Raw genomic sequence first — 24,288 nt, 5'->3', positions numbered from 1 at the left:
ATAAAAAGGGGTTTTTGAATGTGGTTTCTAATGTGTTTTAACCTGTTCACATAATATCATCCCATAATTGCACATACCTTGTAATTCTCCTAAACCAAACAGATTACTTTGTCAAAATTAGCCTGCAGGGCAGCTGACTAATGACTGCTCCCAAAGGGTTCCTTAAGTCTATAGTTACAGAACCAAATGCAAACACAAGGGGTAAGTTGGTCAACCCCACTGAAACTGAAGGGCTGAGTTCAACCCAAACTCTACTGGCTTAATGGTGGTACTGCTAAGGATAAATTTGGCCAACAGAGTGGGAAAAAGCCTTTCATCTACACTGAATAATGCTGCTTTATTAGGTTCCTGTATTCCTCTTATTCACTGTCAAGTATCACTATCTCTGCTCAGCCACAGTGCTCTCGGATTCCTTCACTGTTAACTATATTACACAGTAATGATTATGATTCATTGGTGTTATTGTGATTTTAATATATGTTCTATTTTCAGTAATTAGGGACAGATTGTGTCACCCTAATTCACATTCAGTAGAACCTTACCTCACTAATATGTCTTGTTAGTCTATGCAAAAGTGACACAATATGGCCATTAAAGATTATTTTAATTAAGAAGAGAAACAAGGTTCTGGACTGTACAAGGTACTTTTCTACATAGGCATTAAAATGGAGGGTGATTGTTACAAAGACATAGGATGTAATCCTAGTTCTGCTCAATGCAGCAGGAGTTTCACTATCAATGGGGCCAGGATATCACCCAGAAGATTTAAAGCAGAATTGAAACCGTTATTAAAAGCCAGAAACACAGCTTTCTCATTTTATAAAACTGTCTGATTTGGGGAAATGAAACTAGCAAAAGCAAAACTGAAATCGCCTTCCAAAACTACAACTGTTTAGTTACATTCTTCAATAGCAGTTGCCAGTTGTATTTTTTTTCCAGTAGAGTTGAGTGCTCATTAAAGTAATATTGACCGCTGAGGAATCTGAAAATAATAGATTGAAGACAGCTTCAGAAGACCAACCTCCTTCATGTTCCTTAATGAATGAGTGACAGTATGCATCCTGTTTCTGCACATGTTGAAAAACATATGAATGCCTAAACTCGTAGGAACATTCGGTCTATATTTATAGATATTGAATTTAATTTAATTTTAATTCAGAAGAATCTAAAAAGGGATAATAAATGCAATTTATTTGTTAAAAATTTAACAAAGCAATTAAAAACATATAAGTTTCTTACAAATGCATATAAGAAAAATATAGTACAGTGATAGGATTTTATATTTTAGAAGGTAAGGGTTTGGTTGTGACAGGATAATGGGATGTGCTTGAAATTTGATTGTTTCTCATGAAATGGAAAGGAAAGAGTCTAGTAAGAGAGTCTGTTAGGCTATGTCTACACTTGCTCCCTGTCTTAAGATAGGGAGCCAGTGTAGATGTACCCTTATAGTGCAGAATGATCACAGGGGACAGCAAGGAGCCAGAGATGGAGACTGGGCACCTATAATCCTATTGGCCCAGCAGTAAGCAGATGTGGAGAAAGGGAAGCTATCTATTATATATTTCAGAGAGATTGCCTGTTTCTGTATCTGTTTGTCTGTGTGTCTGTCTATTCCCCAGCCAGAGAACATGCATCCCTGTGCCTGTTGTAGCTGCAGTGACCATGGACAGGTGCTTCTCACTTGGCCCCAAGCTGCTGAGGTGAGAAAGGTCTGGGGTTGTCCTCTCTCTCCTGGGCAACCTGCATAATGAACTCCTCATCCCCAGCCCCAATCCATAATAATGATTTAAATAAAGAAAAAACAAAACGTATTTGAGCTAAGTGCCTGAGCAATGCTGGGTAAATCTTCTAGTCAAAATAAGTAAATCATTCTGTAAAGAATAGTTTGCGGGTGTTATCTTTGCTCTCCAGTCACTAAAGGGAAAAATGAGGCAGCTGTTCTCAGGGAGCAGATGCTACTGCCAAGCTAAAAATTGCTAGCTGGGATATTCTGAATCTATCATACAATGACATCAGACATAAAATCCTGTCTAGAAAACTCCCCTTTCCCAGAAGTACCCCCAGGATAACATAGTGGGAAATTAATCAGCCTTGGAGGTCAGCAGGTGTATGTGACAAACATAATGCAATTTGCATCTTTGTATCAGTAAAGACGAATTGAAACCCCTCAATTAGGCATTGGTTGCTTATCATTTGTAGGTATACAACCTAAATGTTTATACAAGTAGATGGCCAGCAAATGGAGTTAAAATCTGAAGAAGGCTAACCTTCGTATTTTAGAAAGAAGTACGCAGTGATTTAGTCATATGTGGTAAGACAGCTGTGCCAGCTCACCTCTGGTAACTGTCTATGGCACCAAGACAGCAGTGCCTCAGTTTCCCCCATGACTTCTTTGCCTATTTCAGCTGTGCACATGACCTGGCTCTCTCTCTAAGCCAGATAACAGAGCCTAACCTTTTGCAAGGCCTCAAAATGCTTCAGATAAAATCGAACAAAAAATAATTAGTCTCCAACCCAGCCAGACTCAGCCAGCAGCTTTCTTGTTTGCAGGCTTACCCCAGCTTCTAACTGCCCCCAGTTTCTGGTTTCATGACAGCTGTCACATTTTCCCTGTACTGAAGGGTATAGTCAGGCTGCAGTTTCTGATGGGCTCCTGTCTCCATCCAGGCTTTCAGCTCAGGGCTCAGCCACCAAAGCTTCATTTGGCCTTCAGTCCAAGAGAGAAAATTCCTAGCTACCTCTCACCTGGGTGTCCTTCCTGACCATTTCTCCTATAGCCCCCTTTTTAATTCTTTATGAAGGCCCAGCCCCTCCTTAGCTGGGTTGGATCGAGGGTTGCCTGTTTTGGTTGGCCATATTCCTGGAGGCTTCATCAGATGACATAGTCTTTAATTATAGATTCAGTTCTTTTCCTGGAGACTTCAGGGTAGTTCTGGAGTGTTGGCAGCCCAAGTTTGATTACCAATGAGGCCTAACACTCCCCAAAGTCCAGCTTCATAGGTTAATTGGCCTTTTAAGCCACTTCAACCCTTTGTTACCTGTGCTGGGGTATGCATGCCCATCAGATACCCTCCACATCGAGACTGCATGCTGGCCAATATTAGGGTCTTGCCATCCGATGGGATGAGGAAGGTGTCCATCTTGTTACTCTTTTTATATCATGTCAGTAGATAATTCCTTACCTCCTGGAAGTCTCCCAGCCTACTGTCAAATGAACCAGCTTCCTTCTCTGGGAGCTCCACCTGGAAATCTAATCTCCTTTTTTGCTTATTTAGCTTTTCCTTTTCTCTAATAGGTCTCCTGCCAGGCCTATTCCTCATTCATTAGCTTTTCCTGAAGTCTTGCTGCTTCTGTTACCTCTTCAACTTTTGGGTAAGTTCATTGTCTATAAAGTAGTCAGACATCTCAGAATCAGTTATCTATAAAGAGGCTAAAGCATTTTCTGTTAAAAATGGAGAATAACTTTTTATAACATAATTTGAACCCGCTGATTTAAACAATGGTTGCTACCAAGTAGAATTTTGACACCTAGACCTTCAAACTTGCAAATAAATAAGGTCACAGAAATTCATTGCAAATATTACCAATGAGTTCACAAACTTGTCAGCAAAATCCAACTATTTAGCATAATTCCTTTTCAGACTATTACAAGAAATGAGGAAACACATACTGAACCCTAACTTCAACTTTTATAACATATAAGTTAACAATATATCTTAATAAATAAAATGAGCTAAATAGATGTTATTTTTTCTATAAATATGTAAAATCATTTTCTTGCATGCTTAGAATTTATTTTGCAGTTAGAGTAAAAATAACCAAGAAGTGGTAATAATGTTTTGTTTTGGAGATTTTTTTTTTAACAAAGAGATAGAGCCACAGTAGTTGAATGAGGTGATTGCTTCAGACACTGATATTCTTTACAGTCGTAGGTATGCTATGGAATTAGTAGTAAATCTCAAGTGAGCCACACAAGTTTCCTACTGTCTTTGTATTACACTGCTCTACAGTCAAAATGCTTCTGAAATAAATGTAGTCAAACTTTACTAATTCTGGGTCACTAAGAACGAAAATGATGCTTAAAATTGGTGATTGGCTCTAGTTTTCAAGATATGCTATTGGGTCAGTATATATGACCCTTGACTTGCGAATGGCGGAGGATAAGTGAGTTATAAAGGGAAGGGATCTCAATGTAAACCAGAAATAACTAAAATACATCTTTGACTGGAACTATGAATAAATCTATGACTGGGTTTGGACAGTACTTGCTTTTTAGGCAAAACAATGAATGATGCAATCTGAAGCTGGTATTGCATCATACATGATATGAATTGCATCATGTTATTCCTAGAAATCATGGATGTTTTGCTGCATAATGGCAATGTTTTGCCATCAATTCCTGTTGGTCATGCAGTCCATATGAAGGAAACCTATGACAACATGAAACAACTTTTGAGGTGCATAAACTATGACCAACATTAGTGGCAGCTTTGTGGTGATTTGAAGGTTGTTGCTCTCTTGCTTGGTCTTCATCCTGGATACACAAAGTACTGCTGTTTTCTCTGTGAATGGGATAGTTGTGCAAGAGATTCCCACTACATCAAGATAGATTGGCCACTCCGACAGTCGTTGAGCCTGGGAGGAAAAGTGTTCCGCATCCACCACTTGTTGAATCAAGGAAGATTTTGTTACCACCCTTACACATCAAGCTGGGTCTGATGAAGAACTTTGTCAAGGCCATGGACAAAACACAAGCAGCTTTCAAGTACCTCTGTGGAAAATTTCCAAGGTTAAGTGAAGCTAAGATAAAGGAAGGTGTCTTTGTTGGTCCTCAGATTCATGAACTTCTTCGAGATGATGCATTTGACCATGCACTGCGTGGCAAGGAAAAGACGGCATGGAAAGCCTTCCAGTTAGTGGCAATAAATTTTCTTGGAAACAACAAGGCAGACAACTACAGGTTGTTGGTGGAAAACCTCCTCAAGGCATATAAAAGCCTTGGTTGCAACATGTCACTAAAGATACATTTTTTGCACTCTCATCTAAATTTTTTTCCACCAAACTGTGGAGCAGTGAGCGACGAGCACGGCGAGTGATTTCACCAGGACATTGCAACAATGGAGAAACGCTATCAGGGCAAATGGAGCCCATCAATGCTTGCATACTATTGCTGGACAGTGACAAGAGATGCTCCATTTAATGAATACAAGAGACAAGCGAAGAAGCGCCGAATAGACACTGAATAGGACTAAACTATGTACATAATAGCTTTTTGCCTTTTGTTTCATAGTAAATTTTATTTATATAATCCTTTTGCTGATTTTTAAAGTATTACATAAACAGGACAGGTGAAATATTATCATGTAAAGCAACCATAAACACATGAAAAGACCTAGGTTTGCAATTTATGATTAAAACTCTACTATCTACACAATATACATAGACGTAAAATGTAAAAACTTAAATATCTTGGAAACAGTAGCTAATCAGTTGTTTTAATTGTCATATTTGAATTCAGCACATCAAAATACATAATAAATAGCACATTTTATCTCTGAAGCAGATGACTTCTAAAAAATTGTAGACCGGTGTTATTTGTGAAGAATCAAATGAAACATAAACAAAGATTACATAGAGTAAGGGACACAACAGCTATTAGTGAGGAATTACAAAATGTCAAATATAGAGAGACAACTGACAAAATGGAGTCTATCTTGCATTCAGAATAGATAGTATTAGTCGTGCCGCACATAATTTGCTATGCCCGATACTCTGACAAAGGCAGATCCAGAGGTTTCAAGCATTTGCAGCTGATGTGTCATATAGAAAGCTGTAGCAACCCCAAGAAAGACACCAGTATCCATAATACAACAGTCCAGTTTTGTAAAAACTATAGACTGTAGATGCTGCATGTTTTGTCAATTAGTGCTGCCTAAACAAAGACTCATGTCTGTATCTACATTCAAGATGACTGTGCAGTTAGTGAAGGCAGCTGTGTTTGCTCACAAATGAATGTTCATTTAACTACAATAAATGGCTCCATAATTACTGAAGGGAAGTACCGACTAACTTGTTACATTCCATTTATGAGGTTTGTGAGGAAAGAGTGAAGGCACCAAAATTACCAAACACTGCAACGGTTTAGATTAAAATGATCTTTAGGTGTAGCCAATCAAGGCCATGTTTTGGAGCTATCCAAGATCTGACACTATTACCGCAATCTTTCAAAGGAAACTGGCATTGAAATTCCACACTCCTGCATCAGTCATAGGAAAAGCTCTAAGCTCATACTAGGGATTTAGTTCATTTCATTTCATGATCAGTCTCCAGCTGAAAGACAAACACTGTTACTTCCAGCTAAGTATAAATATGGACCCATATCAAAAGTGACAGATTCCTGACAAAATGCTGAGATACTATCCTTATTTGCCATTCCCACAAAGTCATTCTTCTGTCACTGGTCCATGTTGCATTGCAAATTCATGGAGATACACTGGCCACAACAACTTCAGTGTCTGAGGATGATGCAGCTGCCTGCTTTCTAGATTGTCTGTATTTGTTCTTCCACCTGCTGTATGAAGGCCATTTTTTCTGATTAAGAGAACCTTGAGAAAGAAGAATCAGTGAAACGTAAGGTGCATAATGTAGCTCAGGACATTAATATATGGTATGAGTGGAAGAAAGAAATAGACACCAAAGAATATTGATCTGCCTTCATCAGGCAATATGGACAAAACTATTTGTCCAGTTTTCCACAATACTTGTCCACTGTATTAGCTAGGAGGTACAGACTTTGAATGATGAGAGTGGGGCTGTTATTCCTCCCAACCTGATTCCTAGGAGGTTCACGATACCAGGGAAATGTGGGCCCACAAAATGGCACTTCCAGCTCTGTAGTACCTACTTCTTTCACAACTCTTGGACTTTAAATAGCAGGACTCAGGGATTCAGAGATGGTATTTTCAAAGTGAATCAGTCACATTCTTACGGAGAATGCATGTCCATTCATACTTCCCAAAGATTTGAAAATCTCATCTCCACATTTGTAACCAGGGAAGATGAAGGTAGAGTGTACATAGAAATGGTGTCTCTAATGCTCATATTCAACCAGGCCCAGAGAGAAAACGAAATCTTCATCTTCAAATGTATGGAGCCATTTTTTGTGAGATAAGACCACACAAACTATTCAACATGGGTTGGCTATCCAGATCCAGGCAACCCAAATGGAAAACAGAAGCTTTAAGTCTCTAAAAATAAAAATAAAGTTGAATTTACCAATTGTATACAGTGCTATTGTATTGCACAACTACAGAGTAAGGTCTTTCATGAAAGTTTATATTGTTCTGAAACTTGATAGTCATTATGAGATAGGAATATGAATCATCTTTCTGGCTGATGGCTTTCAAGATGAAACTCAAGTATGGTGCTTGACAGCAACAGGTGACACCAATCATCAAAGTGCTCAACAACAAGAAGCAGTCAAAAGAATGATTTTACACAGTGATGCCAACCATATGGTAGCTGTAGTCAAGGTCAGTGATGTACTTATTCTGTTGCTGGCTCACCACTGCCAAATTACAGGTAGGCAGCTTTGGGTGAAAGTTGGCACATCAAAAGAACTAAATTACTTCCTCACAAATAGCATGACTAGGAAACTACAATATGAACCTAGTGTTCTAGAAACTCTGCTCCCATTCCATGCCCTGACTGGTTGTGATGCTACCTCATGTATTGCTGGACACAGCAAAGGGACCACATGAAAAGTTTTTAAGGCCTTGTCTACGCTTAGAGATAAGATTGAATGTATTAAGGTTGATTTTCTAGCATGCGTTTTTATAAAGCCAAAGGTTCATTTCCTCACTCATGCAATAATCCAATATAGTGTGAGGTAGGTAACCATGGGTAGCTATCCTATGATTCCTGCCACCCCTTTGCATTCTGTGTTATTCTCTCAGTGCACACCTGGACCAAAACTGTGCATGGGGTGGTTCTGGGTAAATGTCATCAGTGTCTCATAATGCACTCATCTCCTCCCTCCTCCCTGCTTCAAAGCAAATGCAAACAGTCTTTTCATGCCCTTTTTTCCCTGTGGTTATTTGTATGGATACCATAACAGGGTAAGTATGGAACCCAGCATGGAACTCATTCAGCAGCAAAGTATTATGTCAATCATATTAACCATCATGGACCTTACACTGGAGTATATCCAGAGCCTATCTAGTGCCCACCAGAACAAGGAAAACTCTTGGGAGGTCATAAAAATACTCTTCTGTAAAGCACTTGAGTTGAGCAACTGGCAAATGTCATTGGCATTTGATCCTCTTGACACAGTGGAATGCCAGTTCTGGTGCCATGAGACAAGCAAAGACTTGTGGGACCACGAGTTATGAAGCTAAGGGATAATTAGTAGTAGCTGCAAAACTTTCACATGCATTAGGCCACTTTCATGGAACTTTGCAAGTTGCTCTCTAGCCCCTTCCGAAGGGCAGGAATACCGGAATGAGAACTCTTCTGATAGCTGAGAAGCGAGTAGCAATAGCTCTGTGGAATCTTGCAATGCCAGACAGCTACCGGTCAGCTGGGAATCAATTTGGAGTGTGAAAATTGACAGTAGGGGCTGTTGTGATCCAAGTAGCCAAAGCAATTAATACCTTTTCTGCTCTGGGAAATGTGCAGGACATAATGGATGGCTTTGCTGTGAAGAGGTTCCCTAACTGTGGTTTCATAAACCGCAAGGAGTACTTCTCAAGGGTGCTGCAGGTGCTGGTGGATCACAGGGGCTGCTTCACTGACATCAACATATTATGGTCAAAAATTTCATGATGTGTGCATCTTTAGGAACTCCTGTCTCTTAGGAAAACTGCAAGCTGGTACTTTCTTTTCAGACCAGAAAATTAACATCAGAGGCATTGAAATGCCAATAGTTATCCTTGGAGACCCAGCTTACCCTTTGCTACTATGGCTCTTTAAGCTGTACATGGACAGCCTGGACCACAGTAAAGAGCAGTTCAACTACAGACTGAGCAAGTGCAGAATGGAGATAGAATGTGCTTTTGGACATTTAAAGGGAAGGTTTCACAGGCAACTAACAAGGTTAGATCTCAGTGAAAACAAGATCTCTGTTGTTGTGGCTGCCTGCTGTGTACTCCATAATATCTGTGAAAGTATAGGGAAAATTTTATGCCAGGGTGGATGTCCAAAGCACAGTGGTTCTGGGTACATGTCTTCAGTGTATCATAATGCACTCATCTTCTCCCTCTTCCCTGCTTGAAAGCAATGGCAAACAGTCTTTTCGTGCCCTTTTTATTTGTGTAGACACTATAACAGGGTAAGCATGGAACCCAGTATGGAACTCATTCAGCAGCAAAGTACTATATCAATCATATTAACCATCATGTACTTTATGCTGGAGTATATCCAGAGCCTATCTAGAGCCCACCAGAACAAAGAAGACTCTCAGGAGATCATACTGTTCTGCGAAGCACTTGAGTTGAGCAATTGGCAAATGTCATTAATTATGAGGAGGCAGACCCCAGGGGAATAAGGAGAACACATCGAGGGGTAGTGCAAATCAGAGAGGCTTTGAAAAATAGTTTTGTGAATGGCCAGACAGCAATATGACAGTCATGTATAGTGCTCTTAATGAGATGCCCCTGCAGTAAGTGTGCTTGCCTGTAACCTCTGTAACTCCCTCTTAAGCACTATCAATAAAGAGGCTGTTGTTGCGTAATCATGCATTTTTATTTAGGGAAAATAGGGAAGCAGAGACAGAAAAGGAGTTCAGTGTGGGAGCTTCGTGGGGGAAGGGGAAAAAAGGGAAAGCAGCACATTACAATCCCCCTGTACAGGTGTGAGAAGGGCAGACTTTTACTCCAGGATGCATCCCTGGGGGTTGAATGTGAAGCTGCCTTTGACTCCCACCTTTGCATTCTAAGGTCCCTGAGAAAGGAGACTATGGAACTTGGTGAGCAGGGAATGTGGGTCCACAAGGGTTGGAGAGGATGCCTAGGCATGCGACTATCCTGGAAGTCCACCATGCAGGTCATTACATCTGCCATGACTGTCAAGACTCTCTTCTGGTTCTTCACTTCTCATTTCCTGTACACCCTCCTGTGCTCACTCTCCATCTGCATCTACTGCAGCATCATTTTCCTCCACTCACTTAATTGCTTCCTGCTTGAACATGTCATCTCTAGTATGTTTTTGCCTCCAGATTTGTGCTAGCTGGACAGTTGAAGGAGTCTGGGGATTGTGCCGCATGCTCACTGCTGTACCCACTGTAACAAAAAATGAAGTGCAGTCTTTACAGGAGACAAATTGTCAAGCATAAAACCTAATCTCTTAGCAACATGTGCTAGAGTGGTCAGAATGCTGGCTAGTTTAAACAAAATAAAGCACCCAGCCCTCTATCGGTGTCCTCACCTCTGCATGAAGCAGGTCCTCACCTAGTCCCCTGATCTGGAGCCCTGTGGGAGATGTCAGCTGTCTGTAGGTAGCAGATGCTGGGTTGGATGGAGCTGGTACTCCCTGATCCAACATAGTAAAGTCCACTTTTGTATGGAGAGTGGGAGTTGATTAGAGCTTCTCTGGTTGTGCTACTTCTCCCCTGTTCCAAACTCAAACAGCCCAAAGTGAAACCAAAGCTAGTCCTTTTGTGTCTGGGTTATTTACAAATTTCACTGGTTTTGCAAAAATGTTTTAAATAAGAAAACAATTCAGACTGAAAACAACTCTGTTCATTTGGAATAAAAGTTCAGTAATGAAAAAATAAAAAAATAAAAACATTTACAATGTGGTGTAGGAATGTATACAATGCAAATTATAAACCTTCAATTCTCTAGAATCTTAACCTATATTGATTGTACAGGATGTTCACTAATTCTATTTTTTCAGGTTTTTTGGACTAATATATGCTCCCTTTATCTTTCTCCCATGAGTTTCACTGGCCTTTCCGGTTTATTTGGTGCTAAATAATTGTTTACTTCTCCTGCTGTTAGAATTAAGTGAGGAAGAAAAATAATCCCTATACTGATCCCAGTGAGGAGGGAGGACAAGCCTCATTTTATGTGAAGCAGATCAGTTAGTAGCTTAGTGCGCTGCCTCAGGGCTGGTCCACCACAGTCTAGGGGGCTCTGGCCTATGGTCAGGCTAAGTAGTACTCATCTTGCCCTGGCCCTAGCTCAGGGGAAGACAGTAAAGAGTCCTGAGGCTCAAGCCAATGCTTGGGCTGAGTAGCAGTTCACAAGCAACAAACAGTTTGAGACTCAGACCTTGTCTGCGGGTGAGCAGCAGTTCAAAGGCAGGGCAACAAACAGCACAAACAAGAAGTTTAGGGGCTCAGGCTTGTCTTCAGGCTAAGCAGAAGTTTATATGCACAGGCCCTTGTTTAGGGTGGGGCAGCAAACCATCTACGGGCTCAGGCCTATCTTCAGGCTGAGCAGTGGTCAGGTTTCCTTGCTTCTGGGGTTTTGCCCAGAATAAAGGGAACCTGCCACCCAAGGAGCGAAATGGCAGAGAGGAATGCTAGCCCACATGCTTCACTGCATCCCAGCCCAGGGCCCTAACGTGGCAGCACTGGGCCATTGGGTCTGCTGGGATCCTGGCTGCAAGATGCCAACCAGGTCACTGGGTCAGCTGGAATCCTGACCGCAACACGCTGCTCAGTAACTTTCATCTCCTGAGCCAGCAATCAGTCATCTATCCCTGGGCTGCTTCCCACTTTCTCCTATGGGCCTACCTGGATTAATCCTCTGGATCAGTAGGAAGCGATGGCACTGACAGGGTGTCCATCAGCTCAGGGTAGGGGTCCAGCAATGGTCTTGCCTCTTCTGGCAAGTCTTCTGGGTCCGGCAGCAGCCCTGGCAGCCCAGGCCAGTTCTTCTCTCACCGGCAGTATGGCTGACCATTCCCGCTTGGGAGCATGGCTTCCTCTATGGCTGGGGCCCAACTGAGCCCTTTGCTTCAGCCTTTATACTTTTAGTTCCACCGTTCTGTTTCCTGGGGGTGGGGCTGGGTTGGTCTGGCCCTGCTCACCAGGAAGTCTTAGGGAATCTTTCCCCTTTTAGATCAGAGAGAGGCCAAGCTACCTCACTATAATCCCAAATCACTGTTGGAAGGACAACTGGACTAGTGAATAAGTGGTGGGAATGAAGAGGCAGTTTAACCTGCACTCTCCATATATATTTTTCCTTTTCCTTCCATATAACTTCCACCCCAAGCTAGGTTCTTAAGTCACATGGGTTAACAAGGGATTTAAGCCCTGATTTATGAAGGCTATTAAACATCAATGGGACTTATGTACTTAAATAAACTTAAAAAACAACAAATAGTCTGGTAACACTTTAAAGACTAACAAAACATGTAGATGGTATCATGACCTTTAGTGGGCGCAGCCCACTTCTTCAGATGACCGGAGTGTACCATCTACATGTTCTGTTAGTCTTTAAAGTGCTACTAGACTATTTGTTGTTTTTTAAATTTAGTTAAGTACATAAGTAGTCCCATTGATGTTTAAGTTTATCCTGTACAGACTAACTCCGCTACCCCTCTGAAGCTTATGTACTTACAATTAGGCATTGATACAAGTACCTGGCTGAATGAGGGACTTTCCATCACAGGTGGTTATTTTAAGAGAAATGTCTAGAAAGAAGCTTATGTAGAAAATCTAAACCTAGATTTTAAAAAATATTCCAGGCAAATGTTTTTTGCCAGCTTATGAATGCATTAGAAGCACTATTGTGCATGAATTTATTAAATAATTTGCAATATCATTAAAGGATATAACAGTTATTAGATGATGTCTGAAGATCTGTGTATCTGGTTACATAAATTTGCATGACCAATTACCCAAGCAACCAGACATTTCCTGCGTGTCCTATTTTTCAGAAAACCTTATATCTTTAGTGAGCCATAGTGGGATTTTCAGTTGCATGCCCTTTCAGCTCTAAGTCACATTTTTCTCATGTAGATATCATCAGCACATTAATGTATTGGGGAACTGTACAAGCAAAATAACCCTGACCATGAAGCAATAATCACTATATATTTGAAAAGTAAAGGGCAACTAGGAGAGACTCAAAATATGTTTGCCCTGTTTAAAGACATTTTTGCCTTCTTAAAGATCAATAGTCCAGCCTCATATTTGGATAACTTTTTATGGATTTAATAGCTGCATGCCTAAAGAGTGACATTTAAAATCATATCCTTAATTTTATAAGGAAAATGTAATTGTCTGTTCTTGATACTACAGATGCAGTTTTCAGGCCAGATACAGTCATCTCAGTTCCTTATCCCTTCTATAGCAGCAGACGCACAACTTTATACTTTTTCATTTATTTATTTATTTAGCTGTAAATAAAAATAAGCAAAAATATGCCTGCAAGTTTTTAGGAGCCCTCACAGGTAAGCAACAGTACAGTAGAAATCCGATCATAATTAAATAAACATCATAGCTTGTGGTTCCAACAAGTCCTTTTGGAAGCCACTTGTCTCAAATAGTACAGGATATTGACAAGGAGGGACACTGTTTGCCAAGGCTTTCTGTGTTCTCATTTGGCATCAATCATCTGCTTCCATTTAGTCAAATTATCATCAAGTTTTGCCACCATCATCTCTTCTCTGACTGAGAAAACACAAATGTTTTCACTTGAGGTCAATGCTGGGGGGGGGGGGGGGGGGGAGAGATTATTCTGAAGGAACCAGGTCTCTCAAGATCATTGTTCCTACCATTTTGTGTGTCTGGAGCCTTCCACAGTGATGTTTTGTGATCAGGAGTTTTCAAAGAGCTCTTTTTGGACCTCAGCTTCTTGAATGTGTCCATGAAGAGCATGTCTTAGAACATGCATCTGGTTTTGCTGTCCTTTATAATGAAGGCATCACTGCCTTTGGAAGGCAGTATAGCAACAGTGTGGGAAGGTCACTCCCCCCCCCCCCCCCCCAAGTCCCTATGATGATTCTATAGGATTTATTGAGATCAGTATCAATTTTAGGTGCATGGCCTGAGCAAAATCATACTGAGACACAGAACTCTGCAGTGGAGTAACACAAGGCAATATTGATTGCTCACAGTATTTTAGGGTCAGCTCTTCATTTTGTGGTGGCCAGTTTCTAGAGAACACAATTTTTAGAGTTCATTTTATGCAGCTTATTGGTGGGTGGGTGTTGGTGGTGTTTGTTTATTTTGTTTTTTTTCAAATGGTATTTGGTGCAATGTGATGCCAAGGTACAATGAATGTTTATAGCACTCAAACAATGTATCATCCCAGAAAATATATGGGGATTTTGCTTGGCCTGAGAGTGTTTCAGGTGGAATGCATACATTCATGCCAGTGCTGCCAATCAAATTGTGTGTGATTCTACAGTTTTTTCCAAGTACGCACAAGTACAGACATCCCTACCATTCAAGGTCTTCAAATCTTTCTGACTAGGCAGTGATGCAAAGATTATCTAAACAAACAAGTCTTCACATGGAATTTTGGTTGTCTGTCCATCAAGGCATTAAACAGCAAGGGTGAGAGCACTTAATCTTGAGACAATCTTTTTGCTAAGTACACTATAGACTTTTCTAACCAGACATCTTGAAAAAAAATCCACATTGATTACTGAGAAACCAACAGATCAACAAACACAGATTTTAATTTTGAATATTTCTAAGCAATCTTCAATGTATCAAGTTAGATTTGCAGTGTGGCAACAGCATGAAAGACCTGGTGGAAAGTGGGATGCTTATCAGTCAGTGGCTCTTCCATTACTGGTGCTATTCTACTCATTATCATCTGCTCATATAGCTTGCAGATTGAGCAGAGTCAGATATGTTCATATCGTGTTGCCTGCTATTCTTTCATTGCAAGATTAGAAAAGACCAAAACTGACAATACTGTAATAGCAGACAGACATAAATGTCAACATAAACTTTCCCTTTCAAAAGCCTCAGTCAAAGACAGAACTTGGAATTGCCAGTTTCAGTGTAGATGAATTCTCTGTACTGATGGCTGACTGAATGTCTGGCATGAAAGCAGATATTAAAAAAAGTGAATGGAGAATGCCTATCTCCTAGAACTGGAAGGGAAGGTCATTGAGTCCAATCCCCTGCCTTCATAGCAGGATCACTACCATTCCTAACAGATTTTTGCCCAAATCACCTTCTCAAGGATTGAGCTCACAACCCTGAGTTTAACAGGCCAATGCTCAAACAACTGAGCTATCCCTCCCCCCTTATGTATGTGCAAAAGGCAAACATCTGTGGCATGCATAGTGCTGCAAACATTGAAAGCAACATCTTTGAAACACAATATTTCTGTGTGACAAAAGTCTAGTGAAAAACACTGCTATGAAACATTATTGTATAATAGAACTTATCATGGTTGCCTTTATGAAATAGTAGTAGTGTCTGCTTACAAACATCATGAACAGTTTTCATGACCAGCAGAATTTCTCGTAGTCATAGGTGATTGCAACAGTTACATCACCATCTGGGAAAGAAGTGGAGAAGTAGATAGTAACTAGCAATTTGTCCCTGCTCTGACCTCAATCGTATGTTTCCAAAGCTTACTATGGAACAAGAGGTACATTTCTGACCTAACCTTTGTCACCTCTGAGAATACAAGCAGCTTCACAAGGGTGGTTATTGTGGTGATCCCACGATTGCAGAATAGACCAGAGCAAGAGACAATACAGGCTGCAATACAATCTAGAAAAACAAAGTTTATTCTGAGATTCAACATTCAGACTGACTGGGAAGGCTTTATCTTTGAACTGGATGAATCAATCTTTAATATTATTCCAACACACAAATGCCATGGAGAATTTATCTCTTTGGTATGAATTACAGCCCAAAAGTACATCCTGAGTCATTAACATAGGCCGTGTCCAGACTCAGGGTTTTTTTCGGGAAAAGTAGCCTTTTCCCGAAAAAACTTCCCCTGCGTCCAGACTCAAGCCGCGTTCTTTCGAAATTATTTCGAAAGAACGCGGCTTTTCTTTCGATGGCGGTAAACCTCGTTTCACGAGGAAGAACGCCTTCTTTCGAAAGTTCCTCTTTCAAAAGAAGGTGTTCTTCAGTGTAAAGAGGCCGTCTTCGAAAGAGAGCATCCAGACTCGCTGGGTGCTCTCTTTCGAAAAAGCGGATTTCTCTTTCGAAAGATCCGCCTGCAGTCTAGACGCGATCTTTTGAAAGAGGCTCTTTCGAAAGATGCTTTCGAAAGAGCCTCTTTCGAAAGAAGCCTGCAGTCTAGACATAGCCATAGTGTTTTAACAGATAAGCCAACAATATAAGAGGTTAAAAGATCATTCAAGAGGAACCCATCCATCTTTTATGCTTATAAGAAGCACACAGGATCTTTTTCAGGGGGATAAGGCAACATGACACATTTATTGATACTATAACAAAGTAGCATATGCATTTACACACACACACACACACACACACCCTGCTGATGGAATAGTTACCAGTCTGCCAGATAGGTCAGGTGCAAGGAAGGAGCAGGGTTCATATCAATCTGGACTAATGTCTCTGCTGGTCTTGATCTTAGCATGACAGAACCCGAAGAATCATACCAGACACCCCACTCATCAGGCCTTAGTCAGTCATTCAGCATTACAATCAATCTTCCTACCACGTGCTTATTGGGAAGAAGTTGTTCTCACAGTCATCTGATATAATTATGCTGACAATCCCTTGGGGGTGTTGTCTTTCTGGCAAAAGTTGTGATTGGTTCCCTATCAAGGGGTACTTGACTCTAGCTTCAGGGTTTGTCAGTCTGCCCGGATAGTCTGCATCTTCAGTGTGCTTTGATTATTATTTGGTGCTTCTGAGTCTCCGGCCCCTCCTCTGACCATTTGAGCATGCAGTGTCCTTCACACTTCTCTCTCCTAAAACATTCTCTCTCATTCACACAAACAATACATTTACAGAATTGCAGCATGGAACAAAGGGGTACTTCTAGTCACTTTAACAAAGTTACAAAGTCCTTCAACATTAAACTTCTTTCTATCTACTACAAGGCGTTATCTAACACTAACATTACTATGTATTACAATATTCCACCTCTTCACTTTAACGTGCTAACATCAAACAGAGCTGGAGCTAAGATAACAAAGCTGCCTGGCCCTGTGCGAGGCCTACATCTTGTATTTAAGTTTAATCCAATCCTTTTGCTATAACATATATTTATTACAACTGACTTCTTAGTCACAAAATTCTATTCCAATGCTACACATCCATCCACCCATTCATCCACCCACCCACAAAACCAGTTTTCCATCCTTTCATTATTATGGGAAGCATATCCTCAGCCCTCTGCCAAAAAGGGGTCTATCAAAAGGGTGTATTTTTTTAGCATACTTGGAAAATCATCAAAGGTGGGCTACTTCAGCACAAGGTGGGAGTAAATTCTTGAGCCCTCATACAGAAATGGCATGCCACCAAAGCTGTGAAAAAATGGCCTGGCAAGAAGACATTGCTCAACATCAGAGATTTCACCAACCTTCCATTCCTGGGCAAGTTCCAGCTACATTCGATGGTGGTCAAAATCCTGGATGTCTCACAAGTGGAGCTCAAACCATGCAGGGTACAGAAACATCCTTATGGCATCCAAAAGACAAACTCCTCATTGCTGTGAATGCTGGCAAGATCACCATGTTAACACTGCTGGACTACTTTGACACAGTAGACTACTAGCTACCACTAATCCATCTATACGCCATAGCAGCAGTAGATGGTCTACAACTATAGCTGCTCCAATCATTTCTCTCCAGCTGTGCTCTGAGAGGTAATATATAAATTCTTCCTCCCTCTGCTCCTGAAGGTCCTCAATTGCAGTGTCTCACATGGATCTATACTAGTCACACCTCCATCCCTAAACTATCTGAGACAATTGGGAAAGATTGTTGGCAGCTGAGCCCCTGACATCTCAATCTGTGCATGGAACACTCAACTACATATCACCTTCTCTATTAGTGAAATTATCATCATCACTACTAAAGTGTCAGAAAGACTACAAGAATTCAGCTACTGGATGAAAGACATGTAGCAAAACCTGAACCCAACATGACCAAAGCAATATTGATTAGATAGGGTTAAATGCTTTAAAGAACTAGTTTATAGTTTATCTCCATCTTCTATTGAAAGCATACCACCATATTACAAATATTGTGAAGCATGGGATCCTGTTTGACTCTTCACTAAACTTGAATGATCGGACAGAATCAGTATCTAAAAATGCCTTCTTTCACTTCCAACTTGGTAAGAAAGTTCTTCTCCTCCTCCCAGATGAAAAGTTGGCACAGTGATCCACGCATTTGAGTCCTCAAGGCTGGATTACTGTAATTGACTGTACGTGAGCATGAAAGCAATGGACAGGCCCCAACTGGAACAGAACACAGCTGCTCATTTTTTCTGTAGTCTTTGTTGCCTTTAACACATTAGGTTTATGCTCAAGTCCCTTCACTAGATCCCAGTTTCAAATGTCATTTTCAGGCTTGGCTCCTATTTTTAAAGCAGTAAACAGGCTAAGCCCCGGTGACACAAAAGATCCAATTTCAGTCTATGAATCAATAAACCAACAGTGCTTCTCCAGGAGAAGGCAGATCACAAAGCACAGGATGAAGACTGTGAAAGTTGGGGACAAAGCACCCTTTTTCAAAGGGATCCAGCTATAAAGCGATTGTATAGATAGATAGGCCTGAAACACATCACCACTGATGTGTGTCACAGAGCTCTGTAGATAGTCACTGTTGTCCCAAACAACCTTTCCCACCTTCTCTTGGGCTGATCCCTTCTTCTATTTGCCACTGTCTCTTCATAGCAAATCTGGGAAGTGCTGGCTGAGTGGAGTGTTGGGGCATTCTCTATAATTATCTTTCCCTATGCATTGCCATTTTCTAATGGTTTTGTTGTTTTCTTCCCTTTAGGGATTGAAGAACAGGATTAATACCAAAGGACAAAGTATCACAGCATTCAGTGCAAACCTACTGACCTAATAACAGAACACCAGTATTTTAATGTGCAGCCTTTTTCTGGCCGCCTCAGAGAACCCAGGCATTGAATGAAAATAAGAGTGAAGTACCTTTTTATCCCTACAGGAGTTCTCATGTACAGAGGAAAGACATGTTAGTGGAGTTGCACTTAGGCTAATCATGCTGTGTTTTCCCCGCAGATAGAAAATAGACTTCAGTCTCCAAGGAGAGTATGAGTACTAGCATTCATTTGAAAACCATTTTTGTACCAATGTGAAATCTAAAGGTGAGATGCTCTAGTTTGATCAAAGATTAGTGAAGTTGTGGGTGTGAGTATCAAGGAGCCAAATTAGGCTCTCTGATTCTCTGTTGTAGCCGCAAGCTGGCAATGGTCAAAGAACTATCCACAAGCCAAGCACTGTAGCCTATCTACTTCTACATTACGCTCCATTATTTCCTTCCCTGAAGCCCTGACTGTGGGGAGACTGACATTGGAAATGACTATTCCAACTCTACATATTTTGGGGACACTTCCATGCTGAGGGAGTTCCTAGCTAGCGGGATTCATCCACTTCTGCTCCTCTTACGCTGACTGTCTCCAGAAGAAGGCTTTTGGTGCTTCTAGTGCAGATCCATATCATTTCAATGCCAGGCTGTAGTCAAGCTCTGAGTGATTATATTCAGATGGTTTTATCTTCTGAACTAAAATGTCAAGATATATGTTAATCATGGCAATTAACCTCTGAACGTCTTGACATATAAAGATACTGGCTTACAGAACTACCAGGTATTGTGGAAAATAGTGTGTTCTTACTCAATATTGGACTTTGACATGTAATCCCAGGGAGACTGCCTGGTTATTAACTCAGGAAAACTGATATTATAATAAATATGTTTGAGTTTTTCATAAAACAAGTGGAACCATGTCAGAACTGTAATGTCCTTGGGCTTCTTCGGACCACAACCAACCCCATGTGTGCTACAATGCAAACTGTGGTTATACAGTCATGCCCTTCTACCCGGGGCAGTGCAGCCTAGCAGGCGGGGTCTCTCGTCAATGTCCCTTTCACCGCGGCAGTGCAGCGTAATGGCCAGAGTATATTGTAAACACCCCTTTCACCAGAAGAGTGGAGCCTAGCAGCCGGAGTCTATAGTACATGGGTGCTGGTTCCTCAGCTTAGGGTTCTTAGTGGGGAATCCCACCGCAACATGCTGAGAGCCACGGGATAAAATCTCCTGCCCTGGGCTACTTCCTACTGGTCTCCGCAGGCCTCCTTCCAGGGTCCTTCCTCTATATCCTCTGCTGTGATATTGGTGTCTCACTGGTTGGTTTCCAGGGCTGGTCTCTCTGTTGGTTTGTTTGCAGGAGCTCTGGTCAGTCAGCCCAGACTGATCCTCTTGCCAGGCTTTTATACTTGTGTGGCAGTCTGAGCATGCCTGGCAGGGCTACAGGGGCAGGGCTTCTTCTGCCAGGTGAGCCTGGTTAGGCTTAGTTTTCCCAGTGCACAGCTGGTACATCCCATCACAACCCAATTCTAATTTTTCAAGGAAATGCCGAATCTATGGTGTTAACCTGAACTAACATAATGGAATTTCTGGAACTTTTGAGAGATGCTGTAAAATGCTATCATTTCTGTTACTAATACAATCCAGGCACAATTTTTCTTCTGTGATACACTTGTCAAATCCCTCCTTCGATGCTTCAGTGATCTCCTTCAAAAGCTGAATAGCCAAGACCTTGACTACTGGCTGTGGATGATTCAAGCTAAGCGCCAGAGAGGTGTCCTAGTCTGCCAGAAAATAATATTTACTGCCATTTATTGAGAAAGAGGTAAACTGATGGAAAAGTTCTTTGCTCATTCTGATTTGTAACATCTTTCAGATACTCTTCCAGGACCAAATCTAGGGCTTTAGGATATTCTCTTTTAAGAAGCCTGATGAAAGGAAGAAGCTATTTATTCAGCACAGCCATTTTGGTGGAATCAGATTCACTCTCCATAAGAAATCAATTCTTCATGAAATTAATTGTCCAATAAGAACTGAGAGCAGCCAAGGGACTGTCTGCTGCCTCAGGATAGAAAGTAGCTTTGGGTATACTTGGGCTGTGGTATATGCCAGAGTTTTGTCTTCCTATGCCAGCTTATATCCAGGCCCACCTCCAGGGGGAGCAAAGAGGGCAATTGTCCCAGGCCCAGCAATTCAAAAGTGCTTGGGCCTCCAGCTACTGCTGCTGCTGTGGTAGCAGCAGCAGTAGCAGTCAGTGCCCTGAACCCTTTAAATTGCTGCCGAAGCACTGCACAATGTGCTCTGGGTGACTCTAAGGGCTGCCTATAAGGGCTGCACACTCTGGGTGGCACCAAGGGCTGTCTGCCCCAGTTTGGCCCTTTCTGTCAAAGGCCCCGCGCCTTCTGGGTGTGTGGAGCTGCCCCCACACATCTTGCCCAAGGGCCCAGTGAGTCTCCTGGCTCCCCTGTTTATACGCATTGGGGATTCCTCACACTGGGTGAGTCTGAGAATAAGTGTTCAGTGGCTAGTCTCTTTGCACTGCCTGCATGACACAAAAGGAACAAACCAAGACAGAGATTTTGGCTGATATTCTTGTTTGCCCTGAAAGAAGGTCTCATGTTGTTAGATGGTTACATGAATTAGTGCCATACTATGCACTGCCAGCATATTAGAAAAGGGAAGTATGCTACTGTGCCCCAGACAACAGGAACACAGACAGACTGAAACTCCCTGGCCTTTTCTGTAAATGAATGTATTCCCCTAAAATAGAGCTGTGCAATTATAGTACATACAAGAAACTCATAAAAGGAACATCTTTTGCAAATGTATTCAGAGCTTTAGGGTGTTTTGTCAGCATAAGAAAACAAAAAGCACTTAATTTATTGAGGTAAAAGAGGAACAAACAGGAAAAGCTATTTTAGTTTAAGATAGAGATGAATGGGAGGAGTGTACAAATCATGATAGATTTTACACTAAAGTCAAGATGTAAAGGTTGATGAACAGATATAGGGCTCTGTTGCTTTGCACTTTTTCTTTAGTAACAGCATCACAAAGTAGCCACTATGAGGACCACTGATCAACTTAAGGTTGTCTGATGCTCTCAACCTCAGACAAGCCAAAAGCTCGGAGGTCACTCTGGGCATGTCTGTGTAACCCACACACATAGTGTAATTGTACTAGCTGACTTTATAGTTCAAGCTGTAGAGGCACTTACACTAAGCTCCAGAGATCTTGGGTGCAAGCGTGCCTGGTGACAGTTACATCTATATTAGGAAATTATTTTGAAATAACTGAATTCAAAATAACTATTCCAAAATAAGCTTATTCCCTGAGAAATGCAGGAGTACAGATTTTGAAATAACCAGTCCGTTATTTTCAAATAACAGGCTTGGTAGTGTGGACACTTCATTTATTATTTTGATATTAGGGGGGTTATTTCAAAATAACTTCCTAGTGTAGACCAGGGCTCTGAGATTAGTCTTTATGGGTATGTCCACACAGCAACCTTATTCCAGAATAACTGATGTTATTCCAAAATAACATAATGCACATCTACACTACAAGTCTTTATATCAAAATCATGTCGAGCTGGAGGACTTCTTACTCTGAATCCTGGTAACCCTCATTTCTCGAGGAGTAAGGGAAGTCAAAGGATGAGTGTTCTTCCTTTGACTTCCTGCTGTGTAGACAGAGCCAAAAGCCGAATTACGCTATTTCAACTTAAACTACGGAATTGACGTAGCTCAAGTTGTGCAGAGCTTAATTTGACTTTAGTCCTGCTATGTAGATATACCTTTAATGGCATTCCATTGGATCACTGGACTAGGCCGATCTTTATTATTTTAAACTAGTTAACCAGCATTTGAGTTACTAAAGTTAGCAGGTAGTTAGTAGATATTTAAAAAATGGCAGTGCTATGAGAAATCTAAGGAAACCAGCTCATTTGCATCTCCACATTTAAATAGTAAAACCAGCCTCTGAGTAGCTAATATCTTTTCTCCTCAATCTGCAGAGTCAACTACTATAATAAGAGTTTTATAGGAAAAGTGTCCCAACTCCAAATGTAGTCATGTAGCTAAAATGTAGCTTTATGAAGTGTAATGTGTTTCAGTGTAACCTGCAAGCTGTTACCCCAAAAATATTCTTACTGGAGATCACCCAGGGTTACACTAGTATGGGTTTATTTCCAGTAGGTAAAACTAAAGAGGAGAAAGCAGCCCCCAAAGGTTTAAACTAAGGAAGATAGAATGCTCTCTCTCTCTCTCACACACACAGACAATCAAGGAAGCACACACCCTTCCATTCATTCACTCATTCACACCCATTCATTCCTGCCCTCAGGCACTCACACACTTATACAGACATATGGGTTGCAGAAGGAGCCAAGGCATGTGGATCCTGGTGGGTCTGTCTGCTCATCATGGCTGCGGAAGCTGGTCAGGAGGAGAGAACACTGGAGAGGAGCTGCTCAGGAGCAGGGGAAGGAAAAAGAGAGTCTTATATGTGCTCCTTCTCTTTATATAGTGTCTGAATGTCTCCTGTGACTCATTCACCTTGTCATCAGGGAGCATGCCCAGACTTTATCCAGCAGAGAGCACGCCCAGACTTCCCTTTATTCAGCAGGGAGCTTGCCCATACTGTGATGACTCATTGAAATGTGCTCCATTATTCCAAGCCTTCTTCAAACACGCTCTCACACTCACACTCTTTCTCCACTCACTCAGGGTATGTCTACACTACAGCGCTAATGCGAACTAACTTAGTTCGAATTAGTTAATTCGAACTAAGCTAATTCGAACTAACAGATCCAGACTAAAAAACTAGTTCAAATTAGCGTTTTGCTAATTCGAACTAGCATGTCCACATTAAGTGGACCTTGAACCGGGGTTAAGGATGGTCGGAAGCAGTGCCGGCAGGGCATCAGAGGAGGACTTAGAGCGTGGAGATGCTGTCTCAGGCTAGCCAAGGGCTGTGCTTAAAGGGTCCTGACCCCCACCCCGGACAGACAGTTCTCAGGGGTGCTCCGCTTGCAAAGCAGTCCTGGCTTGGAGTGCCCGGAGTACCCACACTGGGCACATCACAGCACTCGGCCATCAGCCCGGCTGCACTTGCCGCAGGCTGCCATCTGGGGAGAGGGGGTAATTGGGGGGCTGCAGGAGAGCTTCCACCCCAAAAGCCCGCAGAGCCAGCCCAGTCTTCCCCATTGGGGGCGCATACCCCATTCCTCCCTCACCTTCTTCCACTTACCCTTCCCTAGCCCCTCTTCTTGATGTACAAAATAAAGGACAATTGTGTTCAAAAACTGAATCTGTCTTTATTGAACAAAAC

At 41.6% G+C, this 24,288-nt stretch overlaps 1 long non-coding RNA gene across 2 annotated transcripts; it reads left to right on the top strand.

Annotated features, from left to right (window-relative positions):
* Positions 1–312: 312 nt before the first annotated feature.
* LOC142829979 (uncharacterized) lies at positions 313–24,195 on the top strand. Of its 2 annotated transcripts, none has more exons than XR_012904965.1 (3): positions 313–1,700; positions 3,296–3,372; positions 18,910–24,195. It is a non-coding gene; the product is annotated as an uncharacterized LOC142829979 (long non-coding RNA). The 2 variants fall into 2 exon arrangements; XR_012904966.1 differs by lacking the exon at positions 18,910–24,195 and adding an exon at positions 4,352–13,665.
* Positions 24,196–24,288: the final 93 nt, after the last annotated feature.

This window comes from Pelodiscus sinensis, chromosome 1 (genome assembly GCF_049634645.1).
Source record: "Pelodiscus sinensis isolate JC-2024 chromosome 1, ASM4963464v1, whole genome shotgun sequence".
In the NCBI taxonomy this organism is placed as follows: Eukaryota; Metazoa; Chordata; order Testudines; family Trionychidae; genus Pelodiscus; species Pelodiscus sinensis.
Note: the sequence above shows the minus strand (reverse complement) of the source record. Positions and strands in the feature narration are given on the sequence as shown.